This window comes from Pteropus medius, unplaced genomic scaffold (assembly GCF_902729225.1).
Source record: "Pteropus medius unplaced genomic scaffold, Ma_sr-lr_union100, whole genome shotgun sequence".
In the NCBI taxonomy this organism is placed as follows: Eukaryota; Metazoa; Chordata; class Mammalia; order Chiroptera; family Pteropodidae; genus Pteropus; species Pteropus medius.
In genome coordinates, this window is record NW_024355205.1 from 8797561 (window position 1) to 8811224 (window position 13664).

Genomic DNA, 13664 nt, shown 5'->3' on the forward strand with positions numbered 1-13664 from the left:
TAGTTAGATTTTAATGGGAGATATATCTTATGAGATTAAAAATATTTAAGATTTGCTGAGGAAATATCCCTTCTGCAGGAACAGTATTCTCAGGAGCCCATGAGTTTAGAATGGACAAAGAGCAAATTAAGATTTTTTAAAAAGGGATGTTTCTATCAAACTATAGTAGTTGAAAAAAAATTATTCATGCTAGAGACACCTATAATTAATAGTGAAGGTTGGTTCCTTTGCTCATGGTGAAGGTAATATATAGGAACTTCTTAAATGTTTACTGATCACTCTGAAGTTAGAGAGAAGAATAAAAAACTCCAAATCTTTTTTTTCTTTTTCTTTTTTGGTTTCTAACTTCTTTGACTGTGATTGCCCAAATGTTTCAGAATGTTATGCTTTGCTTGAGCAGAATGAAATTTTATTTCCTTCAGTTACATTCTAGTTACTGTTTTTGCTGTTGTTGTTTTGTTTTGTTTTGTTTTCTTTGAGACCATAGAGATGGTCTGATCTTAGAAGCAGCATGTTGAGCCTAGAGTCAGAGTGCTGGAATTCAAACACCACTGTGTTTCTTGCTAGTTGCCTGTGCCTCATTTTTTTTCTCTGTAAAGTATAGATAAGATAAAGGGGTTTGTGGTGAAATGAGATAACATATATAAAAACAACTAGCATTATTCTTGACACATAACATGCATTCAGTAAAATGTTGATGGGAGACATCCTATTTTAACTTTAATGTATTTATGAAAATTTCTTCCCTGGATAGATTCACTATTTCAAATGCAGCACTCTTTAATATCTTCTTAATTCCTTACACAATGTAAGCTCAACCAAGTCTATGTTGAATATTATTTACTTAATTTATAGGGCAATGTTTTCTGCTGCTTTCCATAATTTATCGGTATGTCTTCTTTTGGAGCTTATAGTGGTATGCTGGACACAGTATATACTGTTTGAGAGGCGATTATGCTCATGTCTTCCCAAGTGCCCATTCAGTAACTTCATGTTAACAACCTGAAATCAGTCATGCTGAGAATATTCACACAATGGAAATTAGCAAATGCTACAAGTTAAGATTCTAGTCTTATGGTATTTCTACCATCTTATATCTGTAACATGGTATCTCAGCCATGGCAGAGAAAGAGCAGCTGGGAGGTTATATATTACTCTTCTATGCATTGGCTTTCATTCATAACCATTGTCTAGAATTAATTAAATGTCTTAGCTTAAATGCAAGAGAGCAATGGAATAATGAGGAGCAGAAGGCATGTTTTGTGGGCACCATAGTTTATGCCATGGACAGTGGTTAAATATTAAATTAAATAACTCTAATTCTCAGTTCTGGAGTCTATTGCTTTTGAGAAAACCATGTTGTTAATAATAAGTAATGATTATCTTGTTGGAGTGAAATTACCAGAGACCTAACTCATAGTAACTTTTTGGATGAAGATGGCTGGTCATATATTGTAATCTGATGAGATAGGTCCATTGGGATAATGATTGCCAAAGGACTTTGGAGCCTTATGATATAAAACATTTCCTAAGGGAAAGAGAAAGAAGAATAAGATTACAAACTTGGCCAAATAAAGAAAACTTTGATTCCAAAGGAGGACCTTCTAGGGGAAGAACAGGAGTTTTGTTCCTCGGATATGACTGTCATCTCGGTCCTGTCTGTGCTCATATTTATGTTTTTTAGTACGAAAAGAAAAGTATAAATAGAAATTAATAAAAGCTTTTTTTTTTTTTTTTTAGTATTAAAACCCTGTGAAATATTGGGGCACAAATTACGATGCTTTGGATTCCTGCAAAGGGAGCATAATGCAAGACAGGGGAAGAAAATTCTACCCATTTTGCAGCAAAACTCTAATAATTCTTGACCTTTGATAAAAATAATAAATTGTATGTCCAGAATAATATTTATGAGATGTAATTAGACACACATTCAACATATAAGTCCCAGCAGTTCATGTGGTCCTGTGTAATATACTCCTGCCAATGAATGGTCTAATGGAGCCAGCAGTGCTACCACAGAGGCACAGGTGCCTGGCAGAGGTGATAGTTTTAGTGAAAGCAACTGTATTCAGAGAAGTATTACTTGCCTGGGGGTTGGTGCTTCATAGGTGAGAATAGTACCCATTAGAATTGGCCATTAGCTAGTAGGAAAGTGTACCATTGTAGCCACAGGTAGAATGATACCTTATTACAACTGCAGAGACATTCGAAGTCTCTAATGCAGGCGTTGCTTTAAGTAGTGAGATCATGGAAGAAATAATAGATCCTATATTGTTGTGAGCTCTCAGTTGTTTCACAAAGAATTAAATTTGAACAGCAAACTCTATAAAAATCTCTATTACCAACTTTATAGAAGTAAATGAGTTAATATGTATAAAAGGCTTATATAAATGCCTGGTACAAAGAAAATACTATATAAGTGTTAGTTGTTATATTACTGTTGTTATTATTATTGCTATATTTCTAGTACCATCATCATCTTATTTCTATATACTTTAGAAGTAAGGTTAGCATTCTGTTTCCAAATGATTAGGCTTTGGGGTGTAGGACACTGTGAATGGGCTTGAATGACCATTAGTAATAAGAAAATTAGTGTAGAGAAATGATACTAAAGTCATTTTCTTCATAGAAGTGTAAAGTAGAAAATAAGAATATAAATTTTACATCTCAGTTTTTTAAATCTAACTTTATACATTATCTACATGAGAGTTGGCTTTCTATAAAAATTCTGAGTTATAATTAAGTTATTTATTTGAGGTGAATTTAGAAATGTAGACATTATGCTTCCCTACTTGGACAAGGTAAGAAATAGTACAAGACACACATCATTAGGAACAGAGTATGGAAAGGCACAGGGGAATTTATTTAAATCATCTTGAATAAGCGATGCTATTAAATATAACACACACATTTTTTTCCACAAATGTTACTACTACATGTTTAACATCAAGGGAATTTAAAAAGCAGTTGCACTTAAATAAGGTATTCCTGTTTCCTTGGAATGCATTTCCAATATTAAGTCATTAACAATATAGCATAATGCCATTACATTTTAAAGTACTTTGCATTGCCAAAGGTAGCATGACCATAAAAACAAAGGGAAATATGATCCTGGTCCTTTTGTTTTCTTGGCAATAAGCATGTTACTTCATGTCTGAAAGATAAAGCTGGATTCTGATCATACATTCTTATCCTCCACAGAATGCCATGGTTTATAAATTAAAAAAAAAAAAAAAAATCTGGCAAAGGAACAAATTGAAAATGAAATGAAAATCAGAAATTTTAACAGTAAAAAATTAGGAAAAATTTGAAAATATTAATAGAAATAGAAAAGTAAACAGCAAAGTAACATAAATAATGTAATTTTATTACTAACATTAAACATTAATTTGCAGTATTTATTCACACCATATTTTTATAAATTCAGAGTAAAGATTAAATGGGTAATAGAGAGGGGTGACTCCTTGTCTTTTCTTACCCATATCATTCCTGAGAATAATATGAACATTCTCACAATTATTAAGTGAGAAACTAAAATGAAAAAATAATGCAAAATGATGTTTCTTTCATATTTCAATTTGATCATAAATGAAATCACTAATGCATTGACTTTTACTGAGTAAATTAATAACATTTTATTTTGAGATATTATGTGTACATCTGAATTCCTAATTCTAGAACAGCTTGTCTAGTTGGAATTATTTTACTTGAAGAGGAGGAGTGAGGAGAGAGATCTCTCATGTGTGAACCAAGTTGTTGGGTTTACATTTTATTCAATTTTATTTTATTTTTGAAAATGATTTATTCTTTTGTACATACATAGATGACTGAATTACAGCTGACAGCTTAGAAAAGAATCCAAGGGACTCTTCTAGTATTTACTGAGTTCAGCTATTCTGGGTAATTGGAGGGAGTTGTGGTTCTCTCATTCTGACCTTCTAGAATCAGTGAAACAACACAAATGACAATATGTTGCTTCCAGTTGGAAAAGAAGGAAAGACCCTGAGATATTTCCTTATACATGCAGGGATTAGAAAGGCACATTGACGGCTGTGTTCACTGATCTTGCTGACTTCTAGTTGATTTTTCTCTTATAGGGCTGGAAGGAGAGCGCTCAGGCTTTTCTCTTGAGAAATGTTGGCACAATTCAGACTGGCAACAACCCATTTAGGGAGGCCCTGGCGATTTATGGTGGGAAAAAGATATAAGGTAAATTGAGAAGTAGGCAAGTTGTCTTTGGTGGCTATAGTATTTCCAGTTCAAATATCTCACTTGCCAATTTGCAGACCTTCTCCTTAGGACTTCAGAACTCTTGTTTCTTCTCTTTCTTTTTCTTCATCCCTCTAACCATCCAACCAATGTGGTTGGTTCTGTAATAGAAATGTGCAAACCAGTTATATGAATGTAGAAGAGGAAGGGGGTGACTCAATCCAGAAGTTCAGCCTTCCAAGAAGATAGTGGGATAGAAATTAGAAATTTGCTGATTGAATTTCTTGAGGAGGGTTGTGTAGGTAGGAAATTACAGGTCAGGAGAGCAGCCTATACAAAGACATAGAGACACGTAGTTTGTTGTAGTTGGATCATGGATAACATGCATAAAAATGCTAAAATATGAGGCTCTTTTTGACTTCCTTCCCCCTACTACAGAGGGTAGGATAGGCCTAACAGTGGAGCATTTAGATGTACAGTAATCTCAAGGATAAATACTAAATTGTTTCTAAGAGAAAGTGCCACAGATTAAATAATAATGAAATCTTGAGTGAGATCCAGATGTACATGGGCCCAGGAATGAAAAATTCTTTTCAGAAGTCCTAGACTTGGATAGCATGCAGATGATGAGAGAAAAGAGGACAAAGAATAAAGGGAGAACATCATCCAGCTCCTATCCTGTCTCATCTCAGAACTGTCCATTGCTGTATCTACTGCTGAAATGTTCTTTCTCCTACTTTTCTCTGCTCACTCCTACTCATGACTCTGTTTACTTCCAAGGAGACACTTTCCCTAACATCCTTGTCACAACTAGTTTCCTAGGTTAGGAAACTGAAGACCTGAACCATGAAAATGAGATAGAGAACTAGTAAGTTTTTAGGTTAGTTTAGGAGGTAGAATGGACAGGATTGGTGGCTAATTTCATGTGAGGAATGAAAGTCAGGAGTAGCTAAATAATTTGTGAGAGCATATTGTTTATAAATTAAGAATTTCTAATGGTGACATCAAAGCATTTGACAAGTGTGGGCCCTTCTTTGAATGAGACCCTGTGCAATTGCACAGGGCACATACACATGAAGTTGGCCTTGATAAAGGGAGAGAGAGGAGGTAAATATTATTTTTAACATAAGTGGTTAGATGGTGGTAAGTACCCATAGTGGAGAAAATTAATCTTGAAACTCTCTTACTTACGGTACATTAATCGGGTAGTATCTAGTGAACAGTTGAATATTTGCTTATGAAAAAAATCTGCTTTTATTTTCTTCATTGTCCACCTGCTCCCTCCCAGGCCCTAAAACTAGTAAGTTTTATATTTTACGATGGAACAAAATTTTAAACCAAAAGAATAATTGAGTCTGCTTGAAAGTAACAGAGAGGCGGCTTTTGTCTCCATCAAGATTGCAGGATATATTGTCCTAAATACCAGAAAAGGAAGAATTGAGTTGATTATTTCAGTGCAGTGAAGACAGTAACTGATTTCCCAAGCTGTATCCTGGAGACGTGCAAGAAATAATAATCTTCCAAATGTATTTTATTTATTGACTACGCCCCCTTAGGGATTTCTATTTATTTTTACTTTGTACTCCTTATTGTAGACTCCCTTTTAGTAAGACATTTATTTCCAAAATAATATTAATGCTATTTATTTCTTTTTAAATTAAACTTATTGGAGAGATATAGGTTAATAAAATTATATAGGTTTCAAGTGTTCAGTTTAATAATACATCATATGTATATTGCATTATGTGTTCACCACCCAAAGTTATATTTCCTTCTGTCACTTTTATTTCTGAAATGACATAAAAGCCAATTATCTGTTCTATAATCTAAAACCATCCTACGCAAACCAGCTTCCTGATTTCTGACATGAGTCTTTGTGGAAAAAATGTGACTGGCATTTAGCTATTGTGTTAAGTTTATTGGAAGATGACACGGATGATGGTGCTGCTGAGTGCTCTCCCATGACTCATAGACAGAGTTGCCTAGAAACTAACCCAAAATAACATTGCCGAGGTACATCAAACCAGGGAGCATGGGCTGCTGTGAATCAGGACAAAGGTGCCCCAGTCGGCAGCTAAGTTTTCTTCTCATTCATGCTTTCAATTTGGAAATTTTGTGGCCTTTGGTCAGTGATCCATAGAATGAATAAGAACTTTGGGATATATAATATCAAATCTAGTGGCCCTTTCTTTTTCCATTACTGACTGTGATATAGGCTTCTTTGAAAATTTGATCCAATCATGAAAGATGTGGGGGTCAGCTCAAACTAAATAGAGTAATAAACCAGCTCAGCCCTTAGAGGAGACCATGAATTTATCATGTTTTTCCAGGATTTAAAATCTGGTTTGCTTTTTAAACCATGCTACACAATTAAATTAAATTTAAGAGTCCCATTGTTATGTGCTCTTTCAAAAATACATGGTCATATTGTTATACAATTGATTTTGAATTGTTAGCTTCAGTCATTTTTGACATATATGATTAAATAAGTGCTCCAATTTCAAATAAAAAACAAAAAACCCTACAAACCAAAAATATACATATGTATCTGTACAAGTATGTGCGTGTATGTGTTTACAAACACATTCATAGTGTTAATATTAGTAGAGCAGTAAAATAAGGTGAAGAAAGAGAAAAAAGTTCATTGGATTTGCAAGTTAGGTCATTACTGATGATCTTTGCACAGGTTTAGTGAGCCTTGTCTGAACAGGCTAGAGAGGGACTAAGAGCTAGAAGCTATATATTGCTAAGAAAATAGAAGTTTTATTGAGATTGTTGTTCTGTGAAGAGATTAAAAAATAAAATATCTTTTTACCCTTACTTATTTATACATTTGTGAATATCATGTTAGCTCTGATCTCAATACTTAAAAAAGTCTGCATACTCATTTTGCTTTCTGATATTCCTTTGCTGCAGTTTTATTACACTAATTTTCATTAGTAGCTATCTTTACATTTAAACTTGAAGGAATCTCTTTCTCCTATAGCACTTACAGTACAAGGCAATTGACTATTATTAATTTCCTCTTTGTGGAGAAATACGGGTGTGTTGGAGGAGAGACTTTCTTCATTGTCATTGCCTTTCACACGATCATTTAGAGATCATTTACATTCTTTGTAGGTATGCTTGGCTTAAGATAGGTAGTAATTATACCTAAATCCAAATTGCATTTTATTCAATGGAGCATAATCATCACCATCACCATCACCATCTTCGTCATCAATGTATCATATTTTACTTGTACATTGCAGACTATATTTTAACACAGAAAATAAATTCAAAATAAACTTTAAAGTTTTGGTTGATTTCTATAATCTAAATTTAACATCAACTAGGCAGAATATCTCTTGTAGAGAGCAATAATGGGGGTATATGACATTAATGGGATTGGCCAAAGAACAAGGATATTTCGTTTTTTCAAGTGCTCTTTAAAAGCCCAAGTTCTCATTCTACATTTATGGAAGTCTTAGAAAAAAAAGAAATCTGGAAATAAACCTTGTCTACTTCCTGAAGTTAATAGCTGGCTATGATTAAATTGCTTCTTTAATTTTCAGTTCTATTTTCTTAATGTTTGTGTTGGAAATAATGATCAAGTTATATAGGGCTTCAGGATGTTCATCTTTAGTATTTATCCTTATTTTAAATTTAGAATTTAAATTTGGCTCTCATTAATGTCATGTTAGGAACAATTTAAATCCCAGATACTGCTGAAATAAAGAAGTTCTGGTGAGAAGTAGTGGCCACTGGGATGCTCTACTCAGATGCTCCCTTGGAACCTAAGTACTCATTCTTCCAGCTGCTGTTAGTAATGACAGCTGATGACTCAAAACTAAATGGTTTTCCAGAAACTGCCTTCACTGGAAAAAAGCTGGTTTACTCAAGTCATACCCCTCCCCAGGGACAGTCAATGTTCAATGACTAGTACATGTTGGGGCACAAAAACTTGACCCCTCACTTCCATTATGGAAAATTTTGAAGGCAATCCACAATTTGAAACTTGCTTTAGGATTGGCCAAAGATGTATTGCAACGGTTTTATAATTCAACCTCTTCATTTGCCCAATTCATCCTTCATAGATATTGTTTCCCCAACCCTGGTACTTCTTCCATGAAAATCTTAGACACGAAATATGTTTCATATAACCTATGATGGATAATATTTACATATACTGAGTCAAAATTTTTTTACATTGTTTATTTGCTAGAAAGATAAGCCAATTAAGAGTGCTATTTCTCTCCAAGCAATGAAGCCTGTGGGTATAAGCAGAGCCTAGAAAAATAATGCGCAATGTATAATACACCTGTACTTTAGGCAGATTGCCCCAATACTTCTAAATAATTTTAAGCAGGGAGTAACAGAATATAATTTTAGAAAAGTCATTCTGACCACTAAGGCCTAGAGACATCAGGGAGATGCAGAGTTACCTGTTTAGAGGCTGCTTTTGTCCAGGTGAGAAATCGATGGGGGTTGAAAGATTATTGATGCAGCGAGGCTTCAAATGAGAAATATAAAAGAGCCACATGGGAGCTAGAATCAATGGACTTAGCTGGTGACTGGATCTTACACATGATGGAAAGAGAGGAGTCACACAGAAAGTGGAGTTTTCCAGATCTGTAGGCTGTCTGGGTCAATGGTTATGTCCTTCATTGGACTGAGATAACTGGAAAGGAAGGAGGCTATAGAGAAAAGATTAATCTGTCTTAGAGTAGCTGAATTTCCACAAAGAGTACTTAGAGAAAATGGAATGATGTTGGATGAGAGAGGAGAGACTATTTTGACTTGTGTATTAGAAGCATGAAGGTTTCTTGCTTGTTTTCCTTTTGTAAACAATGAGTAGTATTACTCAGACTCAATATAATAAAATGCCCCTTCTTTCGAGTCACTCTCTATTGTCTCTGAACTTGTCCTCCTCTAACCAGACAACTCAGATGGAAACTTTATTTGAACACGTGTACCAATTTTCCACAGCAAAATGGTTCTGGTCTAAGATGGATCTCCAAAGAAAGCACTAGGAAGAACTGATTATCTTGTTTCTGATATCAAATCCATAGCATAACTAATTTTAATTCCAAATAAGAATGGAAGCAGCAAGAAAGGGGATAAGAAAAAAGGCATTCAACAAACTAGGTAATGTATCATTCCTCCATCATTTTATAACTTGACAAATAAACAGTATAAATTATGAGAAAAATGTTTTGGGGGCAAATATCACACTTCAAGGGTCTATTCAAGGATAAAGGCCATAGAAAATGAAATACTATAAGCAGAGACGTGTGCATTTGCTCTAATCGTGCTCTTCCTAACCTCTGAACCTCAAAAGGACTTTCTTCTTCAATTATAAAAGCAAGTCATACATGCCATGATAATTTACCTTGATATTATTAAAAGAGTTGTCAGCATGTAAATGCATCCCTTCATTGGGGAAGAAGGCTGTAGAACCATGAACTTCTTCTCTTCCCACTTTTCACAGTAGAAGAATTGTACCGATAATCAAATGATATAACTAATACATCACTAGTAATTTATTCAAAAACAATAGCAGCAAAAAGAATCAATTTTGCCATATTAGAAACATTTATTCTCAAAGGGCCCAGACCAGATTATACAGAAGTTACATATTTTGATTACTTCTGCTTTAGATTCTCTGCCGTTTGTGATAGGTTGTGCGATTTTTCTTTTTTTCTTTTTTTTTTAAACACAAATAGTCTCTGTGAATGTTAGGAAAATTGTAAACATCATGAAGAAACAAGAGAATTATTTCTTTATCTTATGAGTTATATATTTTAAGTGTAATTATAAAATTGTCATCCAAATTACCTTGCTTACCTTTAGATTTCCGTTTCATGGCATAACGCACACTTGCAGGTGAATCTCAAAGTTGTAAAACATGACATACTCCTACCTGCGCCTATTCTTCAAATGCCCTTCTGTTTCCCCAAATATTTATTTATTCAGAATTAGAAATAACTGGAAATAACATCAAAAGAAGAGAACTCTGTTACTTGTAATTATTCATCATTTTAACCTCTCTAGAATTCATTTTTTTTCTACAGAAACATTATAAATCCCCCAGGATCATACGATAAAAAAGAAGAAAAACTTCTACCTATGTAGCACAGAAGTTTCATTTTATTTTTAGATGAAGAAACATGAAATAATTTTATTCAAACTCTTTCAAAACTCTAGAGATGACTTCTTTCAATTTTGACCTATTACCAGGGCAAAACCCATATCCATTTCATTATAAGTCATGAGGTTTATTTATTTATTTTTTGGTGTAAAATAAAATAAATGACAAAGTACAAATAAAAGTGACTTTTTCAAGAGTAGTTGGTGAATGACATCAAGGGAACTTTTATTAGATGAAGAATCATTTCATCTTCCTGAATTCTAGACCCTAGTGCTGGACATCTAACCAAAAGCAATGAAGTTACTTGTCAGGCATACGGAGCTTAGAAGGGGATAAGTACAGGGCTGCAAAACCTAGAAAATAAATATTTCTTCCTAATACATTTGGGATTTCACATCAGGTTTTGAAGTAAAGAACTGGTTCTAGAATTCAACCCATGGAACGAAGATCAGAGACTTAACTTCTTCCCAGGAGGAATCACTATGTAGTAGAGAGTTGGATTTAATATTACCAGACCCCTGACTTAGTAGCTGAGTAAATTGCACTAAAAAAATTCTTTATGTCTTATTAATTTTACATAAAGATAGGAATGTTTCTACCTACCTCACATGGCAGGTAGTGTAAGAAAATAACATAAGGAAAGCACCTGGCATATGTTAAGTTTTACATAAATATTCATTTACTCTTACATTTTTAAATCATACTTGTTATTTGGAGAAACATATTGCTAAGTATTTTTGTTCTTTTTTAAATCTCTTTTTGAGCTAAGACAAAGAATCATATTTTCAAATATGACTCACAAGAATCAAAAATCTAGTCTGTTATTAATCTTAAAGGCAACTGGGAAGGGCAGACAAAGTTGAGAGAAGCTTGAGACATCAAACAGAGCTCCTTAAGTCCTGAGCAAGAGGATTTGAGTTGTCTCCATCTTATATGATGGCTTATGGGTGGAACACTGTCTAGATCTTCATAAATCTATAGACTCCAGGTTTATTAACAACAAGGAAACCTAAGCCACGGGCATCCTGTAAAGAACATTCCATGGCTAGAGATCCACATCTTAGTAAATATTATTATTCTATTACCTAGAGGCCCTGACAATTGATGACAAGAACATTAGTCTTCTTTCCCCTAGAGGTATCCCACTGGTAAAGGAATGAATGGATCACAAGTGCTTTAACTCCTTCTTCTCCATATCTTTCTCTATTTAACAAAAGCTTACAACAACGACCAGCACACAGACATGTCAGTTTCCTCCTATTTAGCTCACTGCACCTTTATGTAAATTTCTACCAAACTGATCCTTATGAAATGATGGAAAAAATATTGAGCAAGCATTCAGGAACAGAAATTCTTGTGCTCATCTTGATCTTGTGCATGTTACTAAATAGCTGTGAGATCTTTTGAGGATTACATGAAATAAAGATAATGGAATCTACATATTTCTGAGTCACTTTGTTTTACCCGTTAAACTAAAATTATACTTTTTCTGTGTCTTCAGAATGATTTGGGAAAGTTATTTGTGAGTGATATATGAAGTAATAGAAAGTTTAGAAGTATTATATATTACGCAAAAATCAGCTCACTTATTGTTTGATTTTCAGAGAGTCATGCTAAATAAAATTTACTTTTTCTATAATGAAAAAGCAAAATTTTTTTACATAAAACCATGCTCATTGTAAAGTACTTAAATAGTTATAAGAGTATATAAAGGGAAGCACATAAATTTCTTAATTCCATCTCCAGAGATAGTTATAGTTAAAATCTACAGTATATCTTTAGACTACTTTCTATATACATATACAGAAAGCACAATCTCTCTCTCTGTGTACTTCTCTATATGCATATAAATATGATTATATTATCATTGCAAATTTGCAACTTGCTTTTTTTCCTTCTAAACAATACTTTGTAGTCATCTTTACATGTAAATACAAGTTGATCTACATCATAATTTTTAATTCCCATGTAATCTAAATTTTTATTCAAATGTAAACTTTAAGCAAAATGCTTTCACTAAATCTTTGGAGTTTACATTCATACTAATTTCATAATATGATGATGATTTGTAGTACAATCTTCATTTTCACTATAGCAGAAGTAGATTTTGTCACAACTTATCAATGTCAAAATTGTTATGATAATATATCTATAATACATTTTATTTACATAACAATAATAGATAATAATTATTGAAAACAGACTATATTGTGTGTCTGGCAATATGCTAAAAGCTTACTATACATTATAATATTTAACCTTTATAATAATCCTATAAAATAGTAAGAGGTACTATTAATGTTTTCAATTTAAGTGAGGAAAACTGGAGACAGAAGGATTTTAACATCTTAGACAAAGTCAAACAACTAGTCAGAGGTCTGGTTAAGTCCAAAGCCCAAGTTTAAATATTATGTTAAATATCAAAATAATCAGGATACCTACAAACTATATGTAATATAAAATTAAGTTTCGATTCTTTTTTTCAATAAAGTTCTCAAACACAATTAAATTAGTGCTTGGAGCTGGTTCCTCTTCGGACAAGAGGAACCAATCTCATCCCTTAATCATTTTTTTTCCTTGAATTAACTGAGCTTGAGATAGAGAAGAGAGAGAAAGCGGTGCTTACCAATAAGCAAGGCACATTTACATTTGATTTCCAGCAGTGCTGTGGCTGCTCACAACTCAAACAAATGAACTGCCAATGTTTTCAGTTCACGCACAGCTCTAAGTGGGGCAGCAAGGTCATTATTATTTTGGGGACGCTTTGACTCAGTTTTGGGGACACTGACTCAGCAGCCAAAGCCACTGCTTTCTGGCTGGGCCCTGGGATTTTGTACCCTTTGGCTGTGTTGGGTTTGATTGCACAGTGGTTAACTTTTAAAGCAGTCCATTTTAGTAGCTGAAGGATTTTCTTTTCTATGGTCATGAGACTATCTCAAATTATTGCTTGGTTTTAACATTAATGTGAGGGAAATTTTCCAGGGTGGTGGAACTGACAGTAAAAAGTTATCTAGATTTTTTTGAGTCATTTTTTTATTCTCCAGAGGTCATTTTCATCTGTAGTTAAACCCAATACAGAGAAATAAGAGCTCGAATACTATTTAATGCCTCATCTATGGGATACTATGGAAGATTTGTCTCAGGAAAATCTGAAAGCCAAAGCTCCCTTAGAATAGCCAGTATTTACTGAAAGAGTCTTGGAGAACTTTTATTGACAGTTTAGCATAATAGACTGTAGGAAAGGTTGAATCCTAAAATAGCTTAGTTGTTCTCTCCTTTCTTTTCTTTCTTTCCTTCCTTCCTTCCTTCCTTCCTTCCTTCCTTC